The sequence below is a fragment of the Phoca vitulina genome, unplaced genomic scaffold, assembly GCF_004348235.1.
Source record: "Phoca vitulina isolate PV1807 unplaced genomic scaffold, GSC_HSeal_1.0 scaffold71, whole genome shotgun sequence".
In the NCBI taxonomy this organism is placed as follows: Eukaryota; Metazoa; Chordata; class Mammalia; order Carnivora; family Phocidae; genus Phoca; species Phoca vitulina.
In genome coordinates this window covers 5,811,572-5,839,095 of record NW_022589774.1, presented here as the reverse complement: position 1 = coordinate 5,839,095, position 27,524 = coordinate 5,811,572, and the positions used below count along the sequence as shown (strand labels likewise).

Sequence of the window (27,524 nt, the reverse complement as noted above, 5' to 3'; positions counted from 1 at the left end):
ATGCTGGCCTCATAAAATGAGTTTGGAAGTTTTCCTTCCATTTCTATTTTTTGGAACAGTTTCAGAAGGATAGGTATTAATTCTTCTTGAAATGTTTGGTAGAATTCCCCTGGGAAGCCATCTGGCCCTGGGCTTTTGTGTTTTGGGAGATTTTTGATGACTGCTTCAATTTCCTTAGTGGTTATAGGTCTGTTCAGGTTTTCTATTTCTTCCTGGTTCAGTTTTGGTAGTTGATACATCTCTAGGAATGCATCCATTTCTTCCAGGTTATCTAATTTGCTGGCATAGAGTTGCTCATAATATGTTCTTATAATTGTTTATATTTCTTTGGTGTTGGTTGTGATCTCTCCTCTTTCATTCATGATTTTGTTGATTTGGGTCCTTTCTCTTTTCTTTTTGATAAGTCTGGCCAGGGGTTTATCAGTCTTGTTAATTCTTTCAAAGAACCAGCTCCTAGTTTCGTTGATCTGTTCTACTGTTCTTTTGGTTTCTATTTCATTGATTTCTGCTCTGATCTTTATTATTTCTCTTCTCCTGCTGGGTTTAGGCTTTATTTGCTGTTCTTTCTCCAGCTCCTTTAGGTGTAGGGTTAGGTTGTGTACTTGAGACCTTTCTTGTTTCTTGAGAAAGGCTTGTATTGCTATATACTTTCCTCTTAGGACTGCCTTTGATGCATCCCAAAGATTTTGAACAGTTGTGTTTTCATTTTCATTGGTTTCCATGAATTTTTTTAATTCTTCTTTAATTTCCTGGTTGACCCATTCATTCTTCAGTAGGATGCTCTTTAGCCTCCATGTATTTGAGTTCTTTCCGACTTTCCTCTTGTGATTGAGTTCTAGTTTCAAAGCATTGTGGTCTGAAAATAGGCAGGGAATGATCCCAGTCTTTTGGTACCGGTTGAGACCTGATTTATGACCTAGGATGTGATGGATTCTGGAGAATGTTCCATGGGCACTAGAGAAGAATGTGTATTCCGTTGCTTTGGGATGGAATGTTCTGAATATGTCTGTGCAGTCCATTTGGTCCAGTGTGTCATTTAAAGTCTTTATTTCCTTGTTGATCTTTTGCTTAGACGATCTGTCCATTTCAGTGAGGGGGGTGTTAAAGTCCCCCACTATTATTGTATTGTTGTCAATGTGTTTCTTTGCTTTTGTTATTAATTGCCTTATGTAATTGGCTGCTCCCATGTTAGGGGTATAGATATTTACAATTGTTAGATCTTCTTGTTGGATAGACCCTTTAAGTAGGATATAGTGTCCTTCCTCATCTCTTATTACAGTCTTTGGTTTAAAATCTAATTTGTCTAAGGATTGCCACCCCAGCTTTCTTTTGGTGTCCATTAGCATGGTAAATGGTTTTCCACCCCCTCACTTTCAATCTGCGGGTGTCTTTGGGTCTAAAATGAGTCTCTTGCAGACAGCATATCGATGGGTCTTGTTTTTTAATCCAATCTGATAGCCTGTGTCTTTTGATTGGGGCATTTAGCCCATTTACATTCAGGGTAACTATTGAAAGATATGCATTTAGTGCCATTGTATTGCCTGTAAGGTGACTGTTACTGTATATTGTCTGTGTTCCTTTCTGGTCTATGTTGTTTTCAGGCTCTCTCTTTGCTTAGAGGACCCCTTTCAATATTTCTTGTAGGGCTGGTTTCATGTTTGCAAATTCCTTTAGTTTTTGTTTGTCCTGGAAGCTTTTTATCTCTCCTTCTATTTTCAGTGACAGCCTAGCTGGATATAGTATTCTTGGCTGCATATTTTTCTCATTTAGTGCTCTGAATATATCCTGCCAGTCCTTTCTGGCCTGCCAGGTCTCTGTGGATAGGTCTGTTGCCAATCTAATGTTTCTACCATTGTAGGTTACATATCTCTTCTCCCGGGCTGCTTTCAGGATTTTCCCTTTGTCTCTGAGACTCGTAAGTTTTACTATTAGATGTCGGGGTGTTGACCTATTTTTATTGATTTTGAGAGGGGTTCTCTGTGCCTCCTGGATTTTGATGCCTGTTTCCTTCCCCAAATTAGGGAAGTTCTCTGCTATAATTTGCTCCATTATACCTTCTGCCCCTCTCTCTCTTTCTTCTTCTTCTGGGATCCCAATTATTCTAATGTTGTTTCGTCTTATGGTATCACTTATCTCTCAAATTCTGCCCTCGTGATCCAGTAGTTGTTTATCTCTCTTTTTCTCAGCTTCTTTATTTTCCATCATTTCGTTTTCTATCTCACTGATTCTCTCTTCTGCCTCATATATCCTAGCAGTTAGCGCCCCCATATTTGATTGCACCTCATTAATAGCCTTTCTGATTTCTACTTGGTTAGATTTTAGTTCTTTTACTTCTCCAGAAAGGGTTTCTCTAATAACTTCCATGCTTTTTTCAAGCCCAGCTAGTATCTTTAAAGTGATGATTCTGAACTCTAGATCTGACATCGTACTAATGTCCGTATTGAGTAGGTCCCTGGCAGTCGGTATTACCTCTTGTTCTTTTTGTTGAGGTGATTTTTTCCGTCTTGTCATTTTGTCCAGAGGAGACTAGATTAATGAGAGAACAAAATGCTAACAGGGTAACAACGTTCCCAGAAAATATACTCTAAACAAATCAGAAAAGACCTGAAGCAGTGGGAAAAGAAAGGGAAAGAGAGCAAAAAGAAAAAGAAAAAAAAAAAAAAGGAAAAGAAAAAGATAAAGATAAAAACAAACAAAAACAGAAAAAAACAAAAAAACAGAATGTGATCAGATATGATCAGGCTGGTATATAGATCAGTGCCACACACTAGATTTTGGGTGTATTTGGTCTGTTAGAAGAAAGTGCCTCCCAAAATTGTAAAGAAGGAAAAACTTATATATGTACAAAAATAAGGGTTGATATGATGAAGGGATGGAATATGACTGTAAAGATGGAAATTATAAACAATTTTATAAAAGGAATTGATAAGTTGTTTGAAAAAAGAAAGAAGAGGATTTAAAAAAAAAAGGGAGAGATTGTGATCAGCCTGGGGAGTAGAAAAAAACCATACAGTAGAGATTTAGGGTATATTTTGATCTGTTAGAAGAAACTATCTCAAAATTTTAAAGAGAGAACAACTTATATATATGCCAAAAATACGGGTAACTACTATGAAGGGATAGAATATGACTCTAAAAATGAAAAATAAAAATGAAAAATAAAAGTTTTTTTTTAAAAAAGGGATTGATAAGATGTTGGTTGAAAAAGGGAAAAAGAAAAATTCAAAAAAAAAAGTTAATTTTTTTTTTAACTTTGAAAGACTAAAGAATCATGGTAAAAAAGCCATGAATTCTATGTGCATTACTCCCCTAGCGCTGGAGTTCTGCCCTTCTCATTGATCGGTAAACTTGGTCTTGGCTGGCTGTTCTCGCTGATCTTCTGGGGGAGGGGCCTGTTGCCGTGGTTCCCAAATGTCTTTGCCGGAGGCGGAATTGCCCCACCCTTGCCTGGTCCGGACTAAGTAATCTGCTCGGGTTTGCTCTCAGGAGCTTTTGTTCCCTGCAAGCTTTCCACACAGCTTTGGAGGCGGAGAGTGAAAATGGCGGCCTCCCAATCTCCGCCTTGGAGGAGCCGAGAACTCGGGCCCCGCTCCTCAGTGCGCCCCCAGAGAAAAGCCGTCAGTCACTCCCGTCTCCCCGGTCTCCGGCCACACTCCGTGTTCACCCGGCCTGTGACCGCGCGTTTCTACCTCTGGCGCACGACCCCGTGTGGAGTCTCCAAACCCAGCAGATTCCTGCAGTGCGCTCCCGCACCTCTTCTCCCGGGGGAAGAAGGGGAGTCTCCCCGGATCTGCTGCTTGTTGGGTCCCTGCTGGAGGAGCAGTGGCCCGACTGTGCCGCGGATCACGGTTTATGGCAACCCCGAGCTGAGAGCCCGCGCCTGGGTTCTGTCTCTGCAGCCGGCTTCCCTGCTCCGATACCTGGGAGCTCTGCCGCACTCAGGCACCCCCGGTCTTTCTGTGACCCTGAGGGTCCTGAGACCACACTGTCCCACGAGGGTTCCGCCCCCCCGCCCCCCCTCGCTTAGCCACCGGAGTGACGTCCCTCAGCGGAGCAGACTTCTAAAAGTTCCGATTTTATGCTCCATGGTTCTATCACTTGCCAGAAGTGGCCGATGGAGGCCCCTCCCCCGCTGTCCATCCTCCTGAATATCGCCTCGGATTCACTTCTCCGCACGTCCTACCTTCCAGAAAGTGGTTGCTTTTCTGTTCAGAGAGTTGCTGCTATTCTTTTCTTCGATCTCCTGTTGAGTTCGTAGGTGTTCAGATTGGTTTGATTCCTATCCAGCTGAATTCCTGAGAGGAGAGGAAATCCAGGTCTCCTACTCCTCCGCCATCTTGCTCTGCCCCCTGTTCCAGATTGCTTTTTAACTGGGAGTCATTGATGTATTTCGTAGCAAGTACAGGTTTTGTAAATATAAGCATTAAATCTCTCTCCCCTCAAAATAACTACAACTTTAAAAAACATGGTAAAAGTCTACCCACCAGATCTATTTCCAGCTCTTTAAAATTTTTTTTCATATTTTTTAGTCTTTGTTCCTAAGTAGATGTATTTTTATAGTTGTAGTTTTATGTATTCCTTCACATATATACATGCTTTTTCATACTTATTGTTTAATAATTGATATTTAGTATATCTACATGTAATTAATATACTACAATTACCTTTATTATTTTTTTATTACTGAAAATAGATACAGTTATATTTCTCGCTATCCCATAGAAGATGGTAGTGAGGATCTTCACATTAATACCTTATTTTTGTTGAATTTATTTTAGGATAAATGTCTGTGAGATTGCTTGTTATGATCATTTTTTGTGATGCTTAAATCATACAAACGGAATTTCAAACATAGCTCATGAAGACTAATTGAAAGGTAACAGAACTTTATTTTCAGATGCTGATATTCTTTTAGAGCTTGTTTTTTTTTTTTTTTTTTTGCACAATGTTTGATGCCTAGGGAGTGGATTATCCCAGCAAATAAGTCTTCCTTTTGTCTGTGTGGTTTTTCTTTTCTTATAGTTAGTTCCCTTTGCTATAGTCTGACAAAAGGATTTAATGAGCCCTAAATTGATACATTCAAAGACTGGATAATAACCCTTACACTAGATTCACTTTTGGCATAAGTGTTCACTAATCCTTACATCATTTAATGCAGAAAAAGGCATGTTGGAATTATTGCTGTTATGAATATGATATGTATAGAATTATTGAAAATATGTTTACATAAAGGTAGCATTTAAAAAGGAATTTAAGGTATATATATATATATGTACATGCTTCATTGATAAGAAGAAATAAGTATAAACTATTACATAATTCTACATTAATTTCTGGTACTTGTTGGCCTGCCTTATTTTGTCTAGATGTCATCAGTATCTGCTTCTTATTCTTGTCTTCTACTTTTTAGCAAGCTTTTTTTCAAATACGTTTTCCTATAGCTTGCCACATTTTGATGACTATTGTATTTTCATAGTTCTTGCTATGGTAACAAAAAGGGTTCCAACATCTTAGTGGCTTAAAGCAGCAAACATTTGTTCTTTGTCCACGTTATGTGAGTGCTGTGGATGTGCCACAGCTCTTGGTGGCTTGACTGGGCGTGGTGCTGTTCCACTGTCTTCTCACTCGGAAAAAACCCAGGCTAAAGGACCACCCCCTTCTGGGACATGCTGTTCTCACAGCTACGCGCAGGAATATGGTGAGAAGCGTGCAGTCCCATTTAAAGCCACTGCATGGAGGTGGCAAATATGTTGTCGCCCATATCCAGTTTGCCACAGTGTATTATCATGTGGCCAAGCCTGAAACCCAATGGGTTAGGGACCTGCACTCACCCCACAGGATTCCCAGGCAAGTCACCGGGACGTGGAGGGGTACATTACAGGAAGGGAGCAAATAATCCCATCTTTTATGCCATCATTGACTTAACTGTTCCCTTATGGTTTGGTATTTGGATTGTTTCCAGTTTTAACAGTCGTAAATAGCATTGTTACAAACATTGTTGAACAAATTACATTTATTTACTTGGAGATTATTTTCTTGGGATGTAGTTTCCAAAGTAGGCTATCTGAGTCAGAGAGCATGAATTGCTTGTGGATCTTGTTACATGCGGCCAGATTGCTCTCTAGAAAGACTGTCAGTTTATAGTGCCATCATTAATATTGAAGTATACAACTTTCCTTATATTCTGCTCGTGCTGGGTTTTGAAGTTTTCATTTTGTTGGTTTCATCATTGTTTACAGTTTGATTTTTGCAACTACTAATGGTGGTATTTTAAAACACAAACTTTCAGAACAAGTTTTATTGTTATTCATCTATTTAGTTGAATAAAACAATAAAAAAATCTAATTTTCTCTCCCAGGTTCTGAAAGCCATTGTAAAAAAAAAAAGTGCTAATTTTCATGCTCCCTTTGTCTCCTTGGTCTCATATTTTTCTGAGTAGACTGTATCTTAAATACATCTTTATCCTTATGTTAAAATGGTGACTAAAGTAAAAAGAAAACATATATTTGATTTGAGGTTTTATAACTTTCATCTTTGAATCAAGTCATCGTAGTAATTACTATGGAACTAGGGAAATGGCTGAACCTACTTAAATTGCTGCATTTTGTTGCATATTTTAAAATCTTAGGAGAGAGGATTTATTTATTATCCTGTTACCTAAAAGTGGATAGTTTTAATTCCGTGGTTTTCAGATTATCCTGTTACTGTATGGTTTATATAGCAGAAAATACCAATTGAAACCCAAGAACCAGCCTTTCCTATAGTTTTCCCCCTCAAACTATAAGCTAAAACTTTTTATTACCAACTGTATCCTCTCACTTGGTTTACTTTACAATGTGTCATGTTGCCTACCGGGTACACTTGCCTTTGCCTTCTGCTTAGAAATAGTGGTATCTAGACCTACCCATGAATATCCTTGGTTATATTTCTTCCTGTAAGGCTCTGAGGTCTCACAGCAAATGCAAGAAGACTTGCAGAGCAGAGCAGAGAAATCCTTAGGCCACTCAATCCAGAAGTCCATAGACACGGAGAGAGTGCTGGGATGGGAAGTGGTGCTGGGATTTGGGAATGATAGACATTCTTTCCCTCTAGAGTGCAAATGCCTCCCACCTCATTTAGCAGAGGAATGTCAAAAATCCTCTGAACTAAGGAACCCATTCTCTGTGTTTTTAGACACAGCCTGGTAAAGCTTGTAAGAAATATTACAGCTCAGTGGGAAGCAAGTCCAAGTGTGGGAGAAGCAAGATGATGTGTGAACCAGACATCTGTGTGTGAAACAGTTTATTTGAACAGTAGTAGTTGCTGGCTGCAGAATGTTAAAAGTATACAAGCATTTAGGATGTTAATAGTGTGAATATTAAGACTCAGGCTAGTGCTGAAGATGAAGGAATTTGAATAGATTTGCTATGAAAGTCTTTGGGTTTTGTTCCTGAAATGATTTCTTATTTTAATTTAAGTTCCTTCTGTGTAAGTCTTCTGGGAATTCTTTGCAAATTTCTTTGGAAGACGAGGACTCCTTGGTTTATGAAGTTTTGATTTTGTAATAGGCAAATCGTTTGGGAAAACTGGATTCTGAGGCTCAAAGTAAGTGAGAATGAGGATAGTTTATGTTAGTACAGAAGAAACCAGCTAATTACAGAAACTTAAAAAATCAGTGCAAACGGGATGCTGGTTTGTACTGAATCATCATTACATATCTAGATTGATTATAGATATTGATTATAAAAAGGTTACTACTGAGCTTTTCTTGAAGGTTGTCATGCACATGGTAAATTTTTTGTTTGTTTTTTTAAGATTTTGTTTATCTTTGTGAGAGTGCGCGCACGTGAGCATGAGCACAAGAGCACAAGGCCCAGGGTGGGGTGGTAGGAGCAGAGGGAGAAGCAGACTCCCTGCTGAGCAGGGAGCCTGATGTCAGACTCGATCCCAGGACCCTGGGATCATGACCTGAGCTGAAGGCAGACGCTTAACTGACAGCTACCCAGGCCCTCCATGGTAAATGTTTTCTTAAGCTGCTTATAGTTTTAAAGACAAAAGAAGTTCTTGCACCTGCTGTGTGTTCTGCTTCACTGAATATTCTGTGTTTGGGAGAGTTGCGGCTAAGGGTGTAAAATGTATTATATGTGTATATGGCTTTTAGGTCTGGTTTGATGCCCCACCCCCCATGGGACCCTGTACAGTGTTGCCCCAAATCAGTGTTACTCTGTCCACCCCCCAGTACTTTCTTCCTCCTGTTCATTTTACTTTCCTCCAAGCCTGAATGTTGGCCTACCAGTGGAATCCACTTACGTGGTGCTATGGGCTGAAATGTCCTTCCTGCCCCCCCCACCCCCAATTCGTATGTGGCTTTTGGGAGGTGATTAGGTCATGAGGGTGGGGCTCTCATGAATGAGATTAGTGCTCATATAAAAGAGACCTCATAGAGCTCCCTGGTCCCTTCTGCCATTTGAGGATACAGGGAGAAGTTTGTGATCTGGAAGAGGGCCCTCACCAGACCATGCTGGTACCCTAATCTCGGACTTCCAGCCACCAGATCTGTGAGCAGTATGTTCTGTTGTTTATACACTACCCAGTGTGTGGTATCGTGTTGTATCAGCCGTCAGCCAGAATGGACTAAGACCTATTGCTTAACCTGATGTGTTATTGTCAGGCAAAAGTTTGTAGTTGTTTACCTAAGGAGGCCTGTGACTACCAGACTGTTTTAACATACCTGCATCCGTCTGACTCCGTCTTTAACCAACACTGAATGTTCAGAGCACCCACAGCTTTTTCAGACATAGGACACATTTGTGGTTCTTATAATCTATTGTGTATCATACAGTAATTAGTATATGTTTGCTGATGTCCATGAGTTGTTTGAGGTTGTTTGTAAGGAGGGCAGTGGCAAAAACCAAGTTAGTATCCCTCATGTCTCCTTGGCAGCATACTCTGATTTGCTTGTGTGCTCAGTTGTCAAATACAAGTGCATTTTTTGCATAGCCATCTTGTGAGCGACCCATCATCATCTCTTCTTCTTTGCTATTTTGAGGACCATGGTCTCACAAACGCATACTTTGCTTGTGATGAGGTATCTATCCATGACATATGGGTTAGCACCCATAATTCTTGACTTCCATGCCTGTGGATATCACACTGATGCCCATTTTTTAAAACAACCATACTTTGGTTTTTAAAATGTCTCAAGAATCTTGACACTAATTATCCTACCACTTAAGCATAGCCACTGTGTTATATATTCTTTCTAAATTTTCTGTTAACTCTATAACTATAATCATGTTGTATGTATAGAATAATATTCAAGGAGGATAATGTATTGAGAGAATACTTCTTATTCTGCTCTTTTCCCCCACATATATTTTTAGGTATACTTTTCTTGTTTCTACATAGTCTTCATATATATATAAATTTAACAGATGTACAATTAATTCACTGAATTAATATATTAGCAATTTCTATTGATTATCTGGGTTATTTCGAGGGTTTTTGGTTATCGTAAATAAAATGCTGTTAACAGCTTTGTCATGTAGTGTCTTCTTTCATCTTTTGGACTATTCCTTTGGGTTGAATTCCCAGGAGAAAGATTAATGCATTTTTATGTTTTTTGTTGGCAAAACCACCTTTCTAAGAATTGCCCAATCTACTACCAGATTTTTATAATTTATGTGGTTCATATTTAGTCATTGTTTTATGGATTAATATTAAATATTACTAGCATATTACTGACTTGATGTCAGAGTCTTTTAGTCCACTATTGGTCCTCAGTAGGTGCTCAGTAAATTAATTTATTGAGCTTTAGGGAGAAGTACTTATCAGTGTTATCATTTCCAATATTGTAACCATTCATCTTTATGTGCACTTTATTGATTTTTAAATGTTGTTTACAGAGGTTTTTCTGGGGGGGGAATCTATGAAGAGAGAAAATTTTAAAAACTACTGGATAGCATTTGGCCTGAAGATTGCAAGCTCTGCTTAACTGCTTTTCCCATCTACCTTTTAGCTTTTTCTACTTCATTGATTGTGATTGGTTAGGTGCATCTCGGCATGCATTTCTGTGCTGCTATAAAATCCAGTCCATTTTTAAAGTACATGACTATTCAGAATCATGGACATACCTGCTGGAAGGGGATATTATTGTATGGATACGAGTGTGTGGCAATGAAAAGAAAACACCAAAAAAGAAGAGTTAAAAATGTAATTAATGGGGGCACCTGGGTGGCTCATTAAGTTAAGCGTCTGCCTTTGGGTCAGGTCATGATCCCAGGGTCCTGGGATCGAGCCCTGCATCCGGCTCCCTGCTCAGTGGGGAGTCTGCTTCTCCCTCTGCCTCCTTGCCTGCTTGTGCTTCCCTTCTCTCTCTCTCTCTGGCTTGCATGTGCAAAAATAAATAAATTAAAAAATGTAATTAATGTTTAAAGGAACCCTGAGCAGGCAACAGAAGTCTCAATATGTGAACAGGCTAGCCTTGTCTTATTACAATAGGTAGAGTGATTTAATTCCGTTTATTCAGAATTTTTGAGGATTAAACTGATTTGCCCAGACATAGGACTTCTTGGGTTGAGAATGAGCTGAGTCCCCTTGACCATCAGTATAATTTCTCAATTGTCATTGGTCACTCCTGATTGAACTCATAAAATCAAGTTCCTTAATGGGCAAAAAAGCAAAAGGCCAAACCTGATATATGTAGACAGAAGCCGCTGTTTGCACCCAGACAGAAACCTCCAGATTTCCTGAAAATCTATTCTGGTTCTTATGTCTTGACTGAAGCTTTCCTGTCTGATGGCAGGGGCTTTCCTGCTGTCCTCTTGGATAAAGTGCACCATTGTGCCTTACCCATTTACATCACCTGGTCTCTGCCACTTCATTACTTTCTTTTATGTTACTTTTTTTAAGGATTTTATTTATTTGAGAGAGAGAGCACATGAGAGAGAGAGAGAGCGAGAGAGCACGAGCAAGGGGGTAGGGGTAGAAGGAGAGGGAGAAGTGGACTCCCCGCTGAGCAGGGGAGCCTGACACAGGACTCAATCCCAGGACTCTGGGATCATGACTTGAGCCAAAGGCAGATGCTTAACCGACTGAGCCACCCAGGCACTCAAAGAACTTCTCTACTAAAGCTAGCTGTATGTGTGTGTGTGTGTGTATATATATATATATATATACACACACACATATATATAAATAATTTCTTTTCTTTATATATATATTTTTTCTTATATATAATTAATATATATATATATATATTTCTTTTAATGTCTGGGGACCTCAAGTCCTTACTAAACAGATTTTAAAGGTAGTCTCCTTATCGTGCCTATTTTACTGGTAATTGGATCCATTAAAATATCCACTATATGGATATTTTTTCCATAAATTACTTTTTGACCTAGAAAGGCAAACAGTGACTTCTTTGAATGGTATTTGGATTACTGTTGGTATGTGTACACTTTAATTCCAACTTGATTTTAATCACTTTGATCACACATAGGTCTAAAAAAAAAAAGCCACTACCCATTAAAAGCACCATTATGAAGTGACTGGCTCGTCACATGAGAGTCCCTTAGGCGATGTAAGATGAAACCACTCTGGGCAGATGTGCAACGGGCCACGTCCATTTTGAATTTTTGCAAACTCTCCAACCATCCCCCATCGTCCCCCACGTGGTACAGTGGAAAGGGCACTCCTGTGGAATTTCAGAAACCTGAGTCCCTAGTTTGGCCACTAATTAGCTATTCCGGTTTTAGGCAAGTTACTGAGCCACTTATGACTCAGTTTCCTTGTCTTCGTCATGAGTTAGTTGGTCTAATAGAATATGATTCCTTAGGTTCCTAACTCCACAGTTCTTTGAAAATTCAGTAGTTCTAGAAAACTTTTTGTTTCATCCCTGCGGTTGAATTTGTGGTCAGAGCAAAGAAGGAAGCCTCTGTGCTGTTACTCTTCTCAGAAGAAACTACTAGTTGTCTGATTCATTTTTGTCCAGGAATAGATTCAAGTCTCATACTTAAATCTTAGGTTTAACATTTTTTTGTAGTGATAGTTCGTTTTGTTTCCATGATTTTGTGGCATTTACCTCTCATCATTCCTATGAAAAATGGGGTTATAATGTATGTACTGTACTTGTAACATTCATTGAAATTAATGTTGATTGTGTTTGGATGTATTTTCAGAGCTTTAGATAGTATTGGATGTTGCCCTGTCAGAGTGGCAAGCTCTGGGGTGAGGTGACTAGTGTAAATAGCAGAAGTCTGTCTGTCCTGTAGAAAAGGATACATATCCTGCTGTCTGTCCATTGCCCTCTGCAAAACATTACTTTCATGACAGTGTGGCATGACTTTCAGATCTCTTGGCAGAGATTTCATGGTATTGCTGTTACTGTGTTCATCTTGAAAGTTATTTGTAGGTTGCTGTATGTCACATATGTGCTTCTTTGGCTTCTCTTGAGCTGTGATTTGTATCCTTTTGGGAACTGCAACATCATCTCAAGGGTTTTAGGTTTCTTGACACCCTACGCTGCAGAATTCTTTATAGCAAATGCTTATTACATTGTTCTGTTTTGAGAATTTCATAACTTATTTTGAAATAATTTGAGACACTGGGGTGGTTCAGATTCTAGGCTGGAAACCTCCAGTCTAGAAAGCAGTGCATGGTGGACGAGAGAGAAAAGAGAAGATTGGGAGGTGGGTCATTGATTTCCAAACAGGGAGCTGTAGCTTTTAGGTACGGGTTGCTGGATGGGAGCATATAGTAGCCCAAGTCACAGTCATCCGTAGTCTGGAAGCAGATGATTCTCCTTCTCCTCAGAAGGTTAGTAGTAGCCTAACCGTACATCACAATGCCCGTATCGTTCACCTCACTTCATCTCAGACATTTTATCATCTCCTATCACAGAAGAAGAAGAAGAAGAAGAAAGGGTGAGCATGGTAAGCAGGGTATTTTGAGAGACCACATTCACATAACTTTTATTGTAGTATATTATAATTGTTCTGTTATTGTGTTAATCCTAATTTATAAATTAAACTTTATCACAGGTAGGTATGTATAGGAAAAAAACATGATATCTATAGGGTTCAGTGCTATCTGGAGGTTTCAGGCATCCCCTGGAGGTCTTGGAAGGTATCCCTCACAATGGCGGGGGGGGGGGGGGGGGGCTACTGTTGTCTGAAAAAAAATAGATTTCGCAGTATGTATGGTATCTTTCATTTGATCCTATTATATTTTGAATCCTTTCATATTTTTAAGAGCATACCTTACGTTGCTTACTTTCCACTCTAACTGGATCTTAATTTAACCAAAAATCTTTATTTTTTTCATTCTAGACACACACAGATGAAAACACAGACACAGAGTTTGTTTTTATTGATACAAATTGCTCTCTTTTGCTTTTACTCCCTTGAAACATACATACTGTTTCCACTTCTAGCCTCACTTTATCAAGGAGTGGCCCAGGAGTTTGTAAATCAATTAGCCCGGAACCAGGAATTGATTTTCCTATAGAAACCATGCTTAAGTTCTCAACTAGTTGGTGAAAACCTATTTCTCTTACATAGCATACTATAGAATGAAGCTACTCTTTTATTTTTATTTTATTTTATTTTTTAAAGATTTTATTTATTTGACAGACAGCGAGAGCAGGAACACAAGCAGGGGGAGTGGGAGAGGGAGAAGCAGGCTTCCCGCTGAGCAGGGAGCCCGATGCGGGGCTCGATCCCAGGACCCTGTTCATGACCTGAGCTGAAGGCAGATGCTTAACGACTGAGCCACCCAGGCGCCCCTGAACCTACTCTTTTAAATACTATTTTAGTGCAAAAAGAGATCCCCAGCTCTATGCTTAGTGACAGGAGTTTGAGGCAGAAGACTCAGCAAGAGGAACGAGCTCCAGGCTTTATAGTGGCCATTGTTCCTGGGACCAGCTGCCTAGGAAATGCCACTGGACACCTGGGCTCCCATCCCTCTGGGGGCCTCATAGAAACTGCCCACAGGGCCCTCAGTTGTCGAATCCATGGGGCCAGTTACAGTGATTACTTTGGGTTCATTCTTGGTTAAGAAAGACTACCAATAAGGATGTGTAAGGAAAATGGGAAGATAGGGGAGGAGGGTGGGAAAGCAGATGTGTTCCTATGAAAGATTATGTTGACTTTTAGATGCAAGGCCCCAGGTCACTGCTTTTATAAAAATGGATCATGCCTGTCTCTCTAGATCCTGTATTGTGCAAATGTCAGAATCACCCAAGGATTAATTGTTTATTAGTCTTCTATATGTTTAGATGCTTCATATGTATGATTGAGTCTTAAAAGGCAGAATAATTTTCATTATTTTGGAACATAGCTTCTGATCACCATGGCAGTTAAAAAAATCTTGAGTTGGTGTTTCCCTGCCTTTTTTATTTTTTATTTTTTTTTTTTAAGATTTATTATTTTAGAGAGAGAGAGTGCGAGTGAGAGCTCTCTTGAGGGAGTGTGAGGGGGGAGGGTCAAGGGGAAAGGGGGAGAGAGAAAATTTAAGGAGACTCCACGCTGAGTGCAGAGCCTGACACAGAGCTCGATCTCACACAGAACTTGATCTCACGACCCTGAGACCACTACCTGAGCCAAAACCAAGAGTCACTTAACCGACTCCGCCATCCAGGTGCCCCTCCCTGCTTCTTAATAGGCCTAGTGGCTGCCTCCTTTTTCCTCTCAGTCTTGTCTTGGCATCATTTTAAATGTAACTGATATCACCTGCAATTCTATTAAGTGTTACACATAAAGTTGCACAGTAAATCACTAAAAGTGCCATGACGTTTAATTTCACAATTGATTATCTTTTGTTTACAAGTAAAGTTTTGCAACTTTCTCATCATTCCTTCTCCTCCTCCTCCTCCTTATTTATTTATTTATTTATTTTTTATGTATGTATGTATTTATTGGTGGTCTTCATTTTACACTATTTGTGTTCTTAAAATAGCCTGGGGGCGCCTGGGTGGCTCAGCCGTTAAGCGTCTGCCTTCGGCTCAGGTCATGGTCCCAGGGTCCTGGGATCGAGCCCCGCATCGGGCTCCCTGCTCCGCGGGAGGCCTGCTTCTCCCTCTCCCACTCCCCCTGCTTGTGTTCCCTCTCTCGCTCTGTCTCTCTCTGTCAAATAAATAAATAAAATCTTTAAAAAAAAAAAAAAGCCTGGAGTCTGCTATCCACACTTAGCACTATTTGGTGTAGACTCAAGGAATCTTAGCTATTTTTTTTGTTTGTTTTTAATGCTGACGTCAGACAAATGTAATTAGGAAAGCAAGTTTGTCTCAGAACCTGATAGAAAGCCTTCGTTGTATATGCATTCTTTGATTACATTCTACTGGTCTGGATGTTAGTATTCTGAACATAAGTAATCATTTGAGTCTGTTGAATCAGCTATTGATCAGTCATTTTGCAAGTTACCCTTTTTGAAAAGGAGACACTGGTTTACTCTAAAACTTGCCTTAGTAATGATCGCTCCAACCCCCAAATTGGCCATTCCATATTTAATGAAAGCTAGTTTTGAATCTTAACGTTGCTATATTACCGATAGGAAATCTCTCAAACTTGTGAAAAAATGATCCCCAAAGCTTTCAGTTTATTTTATTTTGCAAATTAAATATAGCAAAACAAGTCTTATGAAACATGGTTTTAGGTACCTCTGACAAATTGGGGGACACATGCTTGATCAGTATTCCCCATGCTTTCTCTGTTTCTTTTGCCACCTTTTTTTTTTTTTTTAAGATTTTATTTATTTGACAGAGAGAGACAGCGAGAGAGGGAACACAAGCAGGGGGAGTGGGAGAGGGAGAAGCAGGCTTCCCGCGGAGCAGGGAGCCCGATGCGGGGCTCAATCCCAGGACCCTGGGATCATGACCTGAGCCGAAGGCAGACGCTTAACGACTGAGCCACCCAGGCGCCCATCTTTTGCCACCTTTAAGAGATTTTCCTATTGAATGCTTCTTGTTCCTTTTTGTTTCTATTTATTTATCTGTCCTCTAGTTAGTATTCATAGTTTTTTTTTTTTTTTTTTTTTTACAAAAGTTAGGGATCTGCTGTTTTAAATTGTCTTTTCAAAAAGCTCTTTTCTATAGAGGAGCTAAAGTAGGTGACTAAGAAGTCCTTTTTGCCACTAATTAAGGAATTGTCAAATACTTTATGAAAACAACTTACATGCGTACACGTTTATATGAGAGGTCTTTTTATTGACACTATTAACATGTCATGTGTACCATGAACCTTGCACTGATTAACGCCTTTTTTCTTTTTTTGAGAGAGAGAGAGAGCGTGAACATGAGCAGAGGAGGGGCAGACGGAGGGGAGAGAGAATTTTAAGCAGGCTCCACTGCTCAGTGCCAAGCCCAAGGGGGTTCAGTCTCACGACCCTGAGATCATGAGCTGAGCCGAAGTAAAGAGTCAGACGCTTAACTGACTGGGCCACCTAGGGGCCCCTGATTAATGCCTTTTCAACAAAACATTTTTAAATTGCATCTAGCCATGTTTTTTTCTTTTTTTTAACTGCCACTTCCAAAGATAAACTTCATTCTCAAGTTAGGAAAACGGATGACTCTTTTTCCCTAAAATTCCTCTATGAAATGACATGTGGACCTGGCAGTCATGGTGAATCTGCTTTATTTTTCCCCTTGTGTTACAAAAAGCAAGGCAGGCATTTTAGCTCCTTTAAAGAGATGCTAGCCTGGGGTAAATAACAATTTAGTCCAGGTGGGTAGAAAAGAATGCTTATGACATTCTTTTCATCAGCTCCATGTGTAACCTCCGAGCAGGAGGTCAGGCAGTAAAACATTTGAGTGAACTGGTGAAATGTCTTGTATTTATTTACAAGCCTCTTAATCACAAGACCGATCCCAATAAACTCAACAAGTCAAAGTGATGGAGGAAAGTCTCTGAGGCATGCAGACCAGTAAAAGTGGGGAGTGGAAAGGGCCTGTAGAGTGCATTTAGCCTGCTCTTGTGTTCCCACTGTGGAAAGATGACCATCGGAATCTGGTGCAGCGGATGTGGGTGGATGCGATGAGGAATGCGATTGTACCCATTCTCTTCCCACCTGCTGCTGAACTGCCTACCATCTTGCTTTCAGATTCCAGCCATCCTGAAGTCTTCGAATTCTGTTTTGCTGAAAACTCTCAATTCTTTTTCTTGAACCTTTCCTACCCAAACCTTCTCTTGCATCATTCTTAATGTATTCTGTATTTTTTCTGCTACTGGAGTCTATGACTTGATGTCACTGCGTGCCACAGTTTGGTTTAAAGTAAAAGCATTCTGAAACCTTTTCAGTTTTGTCATTTTTAGTGTTACCATATTTTCAAAAATTGTTTAGGTGTAGCTTGGAGAGAATTTTTTAAAAGGGAAGAACACAGGGCCTCTAGATATGAAGTCCATAATATTTTCTACCCAGAAGGCCTGATACATGGTAAGCGCTGAGGTCCGTAGACATTCTTTCCCTCCTGTCCTTTCCTGAAGCCTGGCTCTTCATCTGCCCATTGCATCTCAACCAAAGAATGGGCAGACCTTTAATTCGTACCTGACTGCTTTGCCTTTTTTATATCTCAAATAAAAGATTTCATGGGGTAGGAGGGTTAAACTCTTCGTGTGAATATTAATAGTCCAGATTAATTTGAAAGAGCTTTCCTTTTATATGCTACTAGAAAAATAGTTTGTACAAGCAATTATCTCTGTGACCTAGCAGAAGTCTGGGCAGGGTAGATTCAGTGAATAAATAAGAACAATTTAGTTTTAGCCTATTATACAAATAAGAATACTTTAGTATCTAAAATAAGAATTTTTTTTTGTTATTTGGACATCTCTCCTTTTCAAACTGTCGCTTGGACTATATTAAAATATATTAGGAAGTTACTTCCATTTATTACGGACCAGCAAGCGTTATTAAGAATTTCCTGTGTTGCTAGGTGAAGTGGAAATGGTAGGTTAGGAGTTATGAAAAGATACCAAAGCATGGTTCCTTCTTCCTTTCTTTATTTTTTAAAAAGATTTTATTTATTTGTTTGTCAGAGAGCGAGAAGGTGCACAAGCAGGGGGAGGGGCAGAGGGAGAAGCAGGCTCCCCGAAGAGCAAGGAGCCCGATGCAGGACTCGATCCCAGGACTTTGGGATCATAACCTGAGCTGAAGGCAGACACTTAACCCACTGAGCCACCAGGCGCCCTGCGTGGTTCCTTCTTTAAAGAATCTTCTTATAAATTCTTTGTATTTCAAGTCCCTTTTTAAGAAGACTTTAATATAAACTTTATATATTTTAAGCCTTTCGTTTCCTGCCCTCCTCTTCCTGCTTCCATTTTTTTCCCCCCTTCCATTTCATCTTAGAAGAAAGATACATTTTACTTTGTTGCTTTGTTCTTGCCTCTTTTCATTTATGGCTCCTGGTGAGTGCTGTGATAAGATTTTTGGGTGTGGGTGGTTAAGATAACTCTTTCTTTAGCTATTTTAGCTGTTATCCTCATTAAATTTGGTGAGTTGACCAGCAGGAGCATCTCAAGCTGCTGCTTTCGATTCAGTGGATGGACTGACTGGACTGAACTTGGTCTTTAACTAGTCTTAACCTCAGTGGTCCGTGTTGCAGCGGGGTATCCTCGAGGGAGGGCTCGCCCTTCTCTATTTAGGTTCCTTAAGTTTTGGCACAGTAATGATTTCAGAGAGGAAGAAACATCATGCATTTTGTAATGCATACATAAAGTCTGCTTTTTGGGAAGAGCATTATAGTGCACCTCCCCTGCTTTCACAGAATGGAGATGGTCGAGCTATAGAGGCAGAAGGGAGTAGATATGCAGGGTTGATGACCGCTGTAAGTGATTTGAATACAATATTGCAAAGGCAGGACTGATCGCATTTGCCTGAATGATATGAGGCTATGTTAGCAGAAGAGGAAGTAGCTGAGCCTGGAGGGGTGAACGGGACCTCCAGGAAGAAAGAAGAGAAGGAATGTGTCCAGAAGGAGAGAGGTAACATGGGCTTTGAGAGGGGTGGAGAGTGGACACCTATATGCAGGGCATGCTGAGGAAGCTAGGAATCCACTATGCCGGGGTTAGCAGGAGATGGATGGAGATGGTGGTGAAGAAGGGGAATTGCTTTTAAGCCGGGATATGGTGATAACAAAGGAACGTGTGTGACTTTTCTATTCGGAAAGATTAGAATTATTCTAGATGGGACCCTTAATACCTGCCTGTCTCACTGAGGTTTTTTTTTTTTTTTTTTGTATCAGAGTTAATCCAGTGCTTTCAAACATACACTGCTTTTCTGTTTCCATTTGATTCTGTCCTCAAAGAAAATAAATATTTATAGGCTTATATAAATAAATATTTATAGCAATATGGATCACCTGGGTGTAAGCATTTAGTAACACAGGTAACTTCAAACACTCTTTACCAAACCACATTTTGTGTTTGTTTTGCTCTGGTGCTAATATGGCAAGAATGGTGGTGTCCAAATGGAAGTCAACATATCTTAGTAAGCCATTCGTTTGACAGGAATGCTGGGGATTTTGGCAAATGTACTATCTGCCTGGCATACGTTTTGCAGTGATGATTCTTTTAAACTTGTTCCAGTGGGGACAGCAGCATATTTCATTGGTCACTGTCATCCTTGTGAAGGGGAGACTGACATGGTGTGAATTACTTTTCAATTTGTATATATCCCTCGGCCTCTTAGACTATCACTATGACAAAACAAAACAAACGTTGTACAGAAATTATTTCTACCCATTTAGTATTATGACTTTATTTAAAGATTTTATTTATTGATTTGAGACAGAGACACAGAGAGGGAGAGAGCATAAGCAGGGGGAGAGGAGGAGGGAGAAGCAGACTCCCCGCTGAGCCAGGAGCCTGACTCAGGGCTCAATCCCAGGACCCTGGGATCATGGCCTGAGCCGAAGGCAGATGCTTAACCATCTAAGCCATCCAGGTGCCCCAGTATTATGATTTTAACTGTCAGAAGTGGGTGGGAAGGGTGAAGAAACTGGAGAGGCAAATGATTTGTTCTTAAATTATTTAGTGACTGGCCTTGTCACCTTATGCATGTGGCAGTCCAGGGAGATTTTTCTTGAGAACCTGGGGGTGGCAGGTGGCGTGGGTGGGGGAAGCCTGGCTCCTCTGGGGAGAGGTGGAGGTGTACGTCCTGCTTTTATGTTTTGGCAGGAGGGGTTCGGAAGACTTCTACCCAGATATCAGCAGCTTCTTTGAAAGTCGGGCACAACCCCCTTTATCAGATACAGGACAAGCACTATGTGAGAAAATCGGCCTAATGGCATTTTGGCCAGGAAAGTTGTTATTTTGTTAAATGTTACTTTTCCAAGGGCAATGATATATAGCAAGCCATTTCTGAGAAAAGGAAATAAAATCTGTTTTATGGGATTAAAATGGCAATGTATACGCTGAACCGAGTTTAAAAAAAAACCTCAATTAAATAGTGGGTGAATTTTTCATTGTCCTTTATTCTGAGATAAGGCTTTTTCTGCTTATGGAGGGATCTTCTGTGCAGTTTTGGATAGCTGACTGGTCAAAAGGCATTGATTGAAAAGATGCCATTCCCTGGGCCATGTGTCCATTTTTTTTAAGTTAGAAGCTATATTGGGAGGAGGAATTTCTTTCCTTGTGGTTAGTTCTGCTCCTCAGTTACGGCCATGGGTGGTGGCAGGAGGCCGATGCTTGTTTAGCGTTGACCGTAGAGCGAGGACACGGCCAGGACAGTGAACAGGGCCAAGAGGGTTTCTGCTGAGCATGTGACTTTACCCTAGTGCCCCGAGTGCCTGTTCTGGTGCTCACACGGAGTTGAGGGGGGCTCACGTCCTCTGTTCCAGGAGGGTCCTGAGGGCACACAGTGCCTCTGTTTTGGAGTTGTAAGCGTGTGGTGTTATACACAGTGGGGTAGCACCATGCAGCAGTTGGTGTGAGCTGGGGTGAAGGGGGCAAGGCTGGATCTGGTAATGGAGGTGTGGGCACACTTAGGCATCTCGGCCAGACCTAGCCCCACCCACCAGGAAGCTCATTAAAAGTAGGTCCCTGCAAGGGACCCCAGACGTGGGGAGTCACACTCTCTAGTGGTGGAGCCTTGGAGTCTGCATTTTAACACGTTCCCTGGAAAACCAGTGGTTCATGCTTTCCTCCTGCAGATGACTGCTCTCAGCCCATTTTGCAATTTCGAAACACCTTTTCTCATACGGTCTGGCTATGGGCTGGTGGGTGAGGAGCCCAGAGCATTTCTCATGCGCTCGCAGGGCTCCTGTGTGTGGCACGCCTTAAAATCACGGTCCCTCTCATGATATCTCTGCGGAGAGCCTAGAGAGTCCATATCAAGCACTTGGTTTGTTGCCTTTTCAAATGGGGTGTTTTATTCTGTTTAAGGACAATCTCAAGATTACTAATTTTGCTCTCTGGGGTTATATGCTGAATATGCTTGCTGCTCTGGAAATCGTGTTTGGGGGAGCGTCCAGATGGTAAAAGACTACCTGGGGTTCCTAAGGGAACTCTCAAAATTATCCTAGATGGGGGGGGAGGAAAAGACAGAAAAGAAAAACTGTTAGGGGCAGGCGTGGTGTAAGGAGGGCATCTTTCACAGTTGGGTGAGTCCTGGAATTCCCTCCCTATTTTAATTGTTTTTCTTGCAATAATGATGATGATGATAGTGAAGATGAGATTGTAAACAAACACAACAACAAATAATAAGAATAGCAAGGATTTAATGAGGACTGGCTCTGTGCCAAGCACTGTGCTAAACCCTTTGCATATAATGCCTCATTTAATTTTTGTGGCAACCCTATGAAGTAGGTGCCATTATTACCCCATTTTACAGATGAGGAAACTGAGGAAGACTGTTTCATTCAAGTCAAATAGCTAGTAGTGGCAGATGTGTTCAAACTCTGTGAAGCCTGACTTGGCATCTGAGCCCAAAATTCAGTGCAGATTTCTAGGGCTAGGCAGGCAGAATAAATGACTGAAGCATGCCTGTAGTCACACCAGAGAGTGCTTCCCTGTCGGGGAGTGATCACTTCAATCCCAGCAACTTGTTACTAGGCTGAAATTCGGGCCGGTGCAATCAGATCTTTTTTTTTTTTTCCAAGAGCAAATGGAAATCTATATTTTTATGTGAAACATCTTGATTTTTAAATAGTGGCATCGCATTCAAATTTTAAAACTGTCTGGGCCAAACAAAACATGAGAATATAAGCAAGGTTTTTAATCTGTTCTGTTTACTGCTGTATGCCCAGCACCTAGAACAGCGCCTGGCCTATGACAGGTGCTCAGTGGAGGCTTGGTGAACAGATGAACGAACGAATGTTTGTGGGCTGCGTTACCCTCTGAGGCTGCCAGTTTTCAACCTCTGCTCTGTGGCTTTCCCCAACTACCTTTTAGGTTTTTCTGCTGCTTCCTATCCCAGACCAGGTCACTTTTTAGCTTAAATATATAGATCAGATTCAAAGGTTAAAATCCCTTTAGTTTAAGTTGGTGTTTGGACCAGCATTCCTGGTGTTTTTCTTAGTTTTTGTTTATTTGTTTTAAAAATTCTTTTAGGGGCGCCTGGGTGGCTCAGTCCGTTAAGCATCCGACTCTTGGTTTCGGCTCAGGTCATGATCTTGGGGTCTTGAGATGGAGCCCTGTGTGGAGCTCGGTGCTCAGTGTGGAGTCTGCTGGAGATTCTTCCCTCCTCCCTCTCCCTCCCCTCTCTGCTTCTCCTCTTCTGCTCCTCTCCCACCCCTCAAGTTCTCTCTAAAATAAAATAAGTAAATAAAATCTTTAAAAAATTTTAGGGGCATCTGGGTGGCTCAGTCGGTTAAGCATCTGCCTTCAGCTCAGGTCATGGCCCCAGGGTCCTGGGATCGAGCCCCACGTCGGGCTCCCTGCTCCGCGGGAAGCCTGCTTCTCCCTCTCCCTCTGCAGCTCCCCCTGCTTGTGCTTGCTCTCTCTCTCTCAAATAAAAAAAAAAAAAAAAAAAAAACTCTTAAAAAATACTGTGATTAAAAAAATCCTCAGAAAAGGTTGTGGTTACCATTAGCCATTTTGCAGTTTACATTTCACTAGTGTCCCGGTACACACACTGTTGTGTAACAGATCTCCAGAACTTTATTTTGCAAAATTATACCCACTAAAGAGCAACTCTTCCTCCCCCAGCCCCTGGTAGCCACTATTCCATTTCTACGAATTTGACTGTTTTAGGTGTCTTACAGAAGTGGAACCCTACAGTCTTTGTCTTTGTCTTTTTGTGACCGGCTTATTTCACTTGTATAATGTCTTCAAAGTTCATCCATGTTGTAGCATTATCAGAAGTTCCTTCTTTTTTAAGACTGCATCATATTCCATTGTATGTAGAGACCACATTTTGTGTATCCATTCATTGGCATCCATTCATCTGCCACACTTGGGTGACTTCCACACTATTGTGAATAGTGCCACCGTGAACTTGGGTGTGCGCAAATATCTCTGAGATTCTGCTTTCGATTCCCTTGGGTATATACCCAGAAGAGGGATTACCGGATCATCTGGCAGTTCTATTTTTAATTTTGGAGGGAACCCCCATACTGTTTTCTGTAACGACTATACCATTTTACATCGTATCAACAGTACATGAAAGTTCTCATTTCTCCCCATCCTTGTCAACTCTTGTTATTTTCTGGTTTTGTTGTTGTTTGTTGGTTTTGGTTTTGTTTTGTTTTTGGATTGTGTCTCTCCTGATGGATACGAGGTCATATCTCACTGTGGTTTTGGCTTTCATTTTTCCAAGGACTGGTGATGTTGAGCGTCTTTTCGGGTGCCTTTTGGCTATTGTTTTGTATTTGACTGTTTAGTAGCTTTAAATCTGTGAGCTTTCAAGGGCCATAAAAGGGTATTTCCTATTATTCCCTTGGTGTAGCGTGGAAGAATCTTCTCAGCATCATTGTGTTCTCTCCTACACGAAGATGCAAAAGCTCATCCAACCAGCCTAGCTTGAGGAACCATTAAAGAATCAGAAACTAAAGCCAGGAATCCTGGCCTCTGGCTCTAACTGCTTAGAGAACATAGTATTTATTTGCAGAGGACCTACTATGTTCTGGCCTAGGCTTAGGCCTACCCAGAAAAAGTACAAACAAGTTGAGAGGATCTCTAGCTATTTATCCGTCATAGAGGGGTCACTTTTCATCCTGAGACCACTATCCTGTGGAATCTGATGAAGCTTTTTGAGTTGAGGTTGTGGAGGGCAAGGGAGGAAGGAGAGTTGAAGCGACTGACTCTTTTTTCAGAAAGTGAACCATCTCATAGTGACAGAGCATAGCGTACTTAGAAAGGATCGAGAAACTAAAGTAGTCATATGAGGAAAGTAAATAAATGATCTTTCCCCCCACTATACCATTAGTTGGTGCTGATTAGAACGAAAGAAAGTTGGTTGTAATCAATCTGGTGAAAATAATGCTAATGTCTAAACCCCCTTAATCCTGGAGAAGAGTAAGTTTCACTCTCTGAGAGCTGATTTGTAGTTTTAGGGTTAAAAAGTGTTCTATATGCCTCTTGAAAGTTTCATTCTAGAACTTAGTATTCTACAGTGAACCCCTACTGACTCAGGATTAATTGAAAAAAGGTACCTATGTTGAGATCTTGACTTCTGAGATGTCCTTTACTGATAGTACCTTGATGTGGGGTTGACCGTATCTGCAGCCTTCTAAACAGGAGGCATTCCTGCCTTTTCAGTGTCTCGTTTGTGGACCTGGAGGGCTGGGAAGGATTGTGGGGGCTATTGTTAGCCCGTAGGTTAATGGTTAACTCCTGCAATAGGCCAGACGGAACACCTAATCTTTGGTGAGACCCACTGCTCAGAATGAGTAATGGTTAAACCATTCCTTACTTTTGACTGAGACCATATACCTTCCATAGTTTGTGGCTCTTAAATATGTGAGACTGCGAAGGTTTTTTATTTTCCTTTTGCAAATAAAATTTACATGGCACAGAAGTCTTATGACTCATTCCTTGCAAAGAAAGCAGGTGGTATCCATGAATAGTTTGCCCTTTTCAGGGACAAATAGAATGACTGCTACCGAATCTTCATTTAACTCGATCTCAGTTGTGTAGACACCAGTATAAAAAACCATTTTATATTCTTCAGTGTTACAACAACCAATAGTGCTCCCATTAACAGACATGTCCTTTTAGTCTGCAGAGCTGCACGTGACAGTGAGATTTTCTTATTTGTGGGGACCAGTCATCTGGGCTAAGATAGAAAGTTTAAGAAAAGGGGAGCAAAGGAAAATGGGAGGTCTCCCTCCCCCTCACAGAGGCTGCTTCAGGCTGGGTGCATGCCTGTCTCCGAGGAGTCAGCCACCTCATTCCTAGTTAATGCGGGGTGCTCACCTGATAGAATGCCACCACCGTGAAGATGTAGTTTCAAGTTTTCCATTTATTATGTCCAGCTGAACCTTTTGGTGCTCTTTCCCCCTTAAGAACATTCTAGAAACATTAGAAATAGCCTTTATGTTAAAAAAAAAAAAAAGCTCGGCTGAGAATTTCGTGCTTTATATATTCATGATTCCAAGCTCATTATCAGGTCCTAGTTTTCTTTCTTAGAGACCTCTCTAGTGTTCTTTGTTTCCTTTTCTTCCTCGTAGTCTGTCTGTTGTCTGTAATCTAAGGATGCATGGCTGACATGGCCAGTGTCTCTCTGGCTTGGATTTACCTCTGAGAACTCATTGTAAATCTGTTCTGGACTAACAGTTTGGTCTGTGTTGTAATATTTCTTGCTTATTATAAACTCCTTAAATTAAACAAATAAACAGAAAAAGACTGGCCTCTTTCCTTTGTAGCTCAGGTTTTTGAGACAGTTCTGAGAGCTGGCTGCCTCTTTCAGGCTTGGGCTCCGTGTATTTGGCTGGTGGCCCCATCTCTCTCTGGACACTGAGTTTGCCAAGGGGCCAGACATTTCGTAATGGCCACGGTGTATATTTCCCAGCCTGTTTCTTCTTTGACTTTCCTTTGGAATTTGACTTTGACCTCAGCCTCTTCTTTGAAGCATTACTTTCTTGGGCCCCCTTGACGTTCCTTCTCCTACCCTGGGTATTTTCTGTCACTGTCCTTTGAAGGTTCTCCTCCCCTGATCACCTGTTGAATGTAGGTGTGATCTGGCATCTATTGTCACAGCCATCTCCAAGACAACTCGTCTAAGCCCCTCTGTAACTCATACCCCTCTCTCTTCGGGGCCCCCACATTCCAGCTGCCTACTGGATTAGCCATGTAGATTGACTGCAAATATCTTAAACTCAGAATGGTACAAACAGAATTCATTGGCTTTCTCCTCAAACTTGTTCCTTTCCTCTGTGTTTCCTACTTTGGTGATGGTGTCACCTCCTATCGAGTTAAACAGAGTACTTGAGTCAACCTAAGATCCTCATTCTCCTTCACCCTCTATATGCCATAATCACCAAAACCTTTTCCTTACCCTACCAGAGCTACTTTTTTCCTAGTCCTAGGTAATCCCACTGTCCTTCAGATTTAGTATGTACCTTGCTTCCTGCAGCAAGATTCCCCAAATTGCAGACGTGTGCCTTATCCTGGGGTATGCTTTACCTGTTTACCTGTTGGTCTGTCCTTGATTGAGTTTGACCTCTCCTGGGGCCATGCCTCCTTCACCGTAGTTTCCCACTCACCAAGGCAGGGTGGTACCTTGGAAATATGTAATTTAGTGGAAGTGACTGAGTACTAGTCCATGGCTGATGGGTGTTCTACCCTTTACATGGACAGTTGGGGCTGGGCTATCAGTCTGTGGACTTTCTGGTCCTGTAAGTCCTGTTTCTGTGATGTCTGTCCTTTGTTCACTTGCCTCAAGTTGGATGAGACTTCTGAGGGAAGGTGATGGAGGGCAGGAGGCAGTTTTGGTGCATTGAGAACACAGACTTCCAGCACTTTGCTGTAAAGATTAGGGAAGAATAATGCATCAGAAGCACCTGATGAGTAGCTGGTTCTCAATAATGGTGTGTTCAGGGCAGCCACCCATTGCCAGGGGCTGGGCTAGGTGCTTGGATGCAGCAGTGACAAGGTTCCCTGTCTGGCTACGTGGTGAGTGACAGAGGTCACCTCCTCATCTTTATGGCTCCTTGAGTGCAGTGTGAAAGTGGGGATCGGGGGGAGACTGTGGCAATTGCTTTACATTTCCAATGTAAGTTGGAAGACTTTTCTTTAGTCTCAGGTTGAGTTTCCCAGGTTCCATATGCATGGGGAGGAACTAGGAAATTGTGGCATCCCTGGCAGCATCTCTTGGCCATCTGCTGATCCTGTGGTTTGGGGAAGGTACCAGTTTCCCAGCTATTTCTCACACATCTCAATAACGAGAAAGCCATCGAAATGGTTAGAGTCCGAGGAAACATGTCCTTACTCTGAAAGCTCAGAGTCACCTGTGAGCTAAAATAAAGGAGTAAAAGGACATGAGGCAAACCTTATTGGAGTAGGTGAAGTCAGGTGTGTTTGTTGCTGAACAGATAGAGGTATTTTATGTGCAGATAAAATAAGATGACTCCTGATCATTTTGATATTTGTCTGTGTTCTTTCTGCAGCTAAATATGT

The 27,524-nt window shown here is 41.2% G+C and overlaps 1 protein-coding gene across 2 annotated transcripts in view; it reads left to right on the top strand.

Annotated features, from left to right (window-relative positions):
* The window catches only part of PTPN14 (protein tyrosine phosphatase non-receptor type 14), a 179,094-nt gene that overhangs the window by 14,575 nt on the left and 136,995 nt on the right, over nt 1-27,524 (top strand). The window contains exon 1 of one of the 2 annotated variants that reach the window (XM_032393041.1): nt 18,400-18,950. The exons of the other annotated variant lie outside the window; for it this stretch is intronic. The gene's annotated coding sequence lies outside the window, so the exon portion shown is untranslated. Of the gene's footprint in view, nt 1-18,399; nt 18,951-27,524 lie in introns of those variants that run through there. 2 annotated transcript variants of the gene reach the window in all.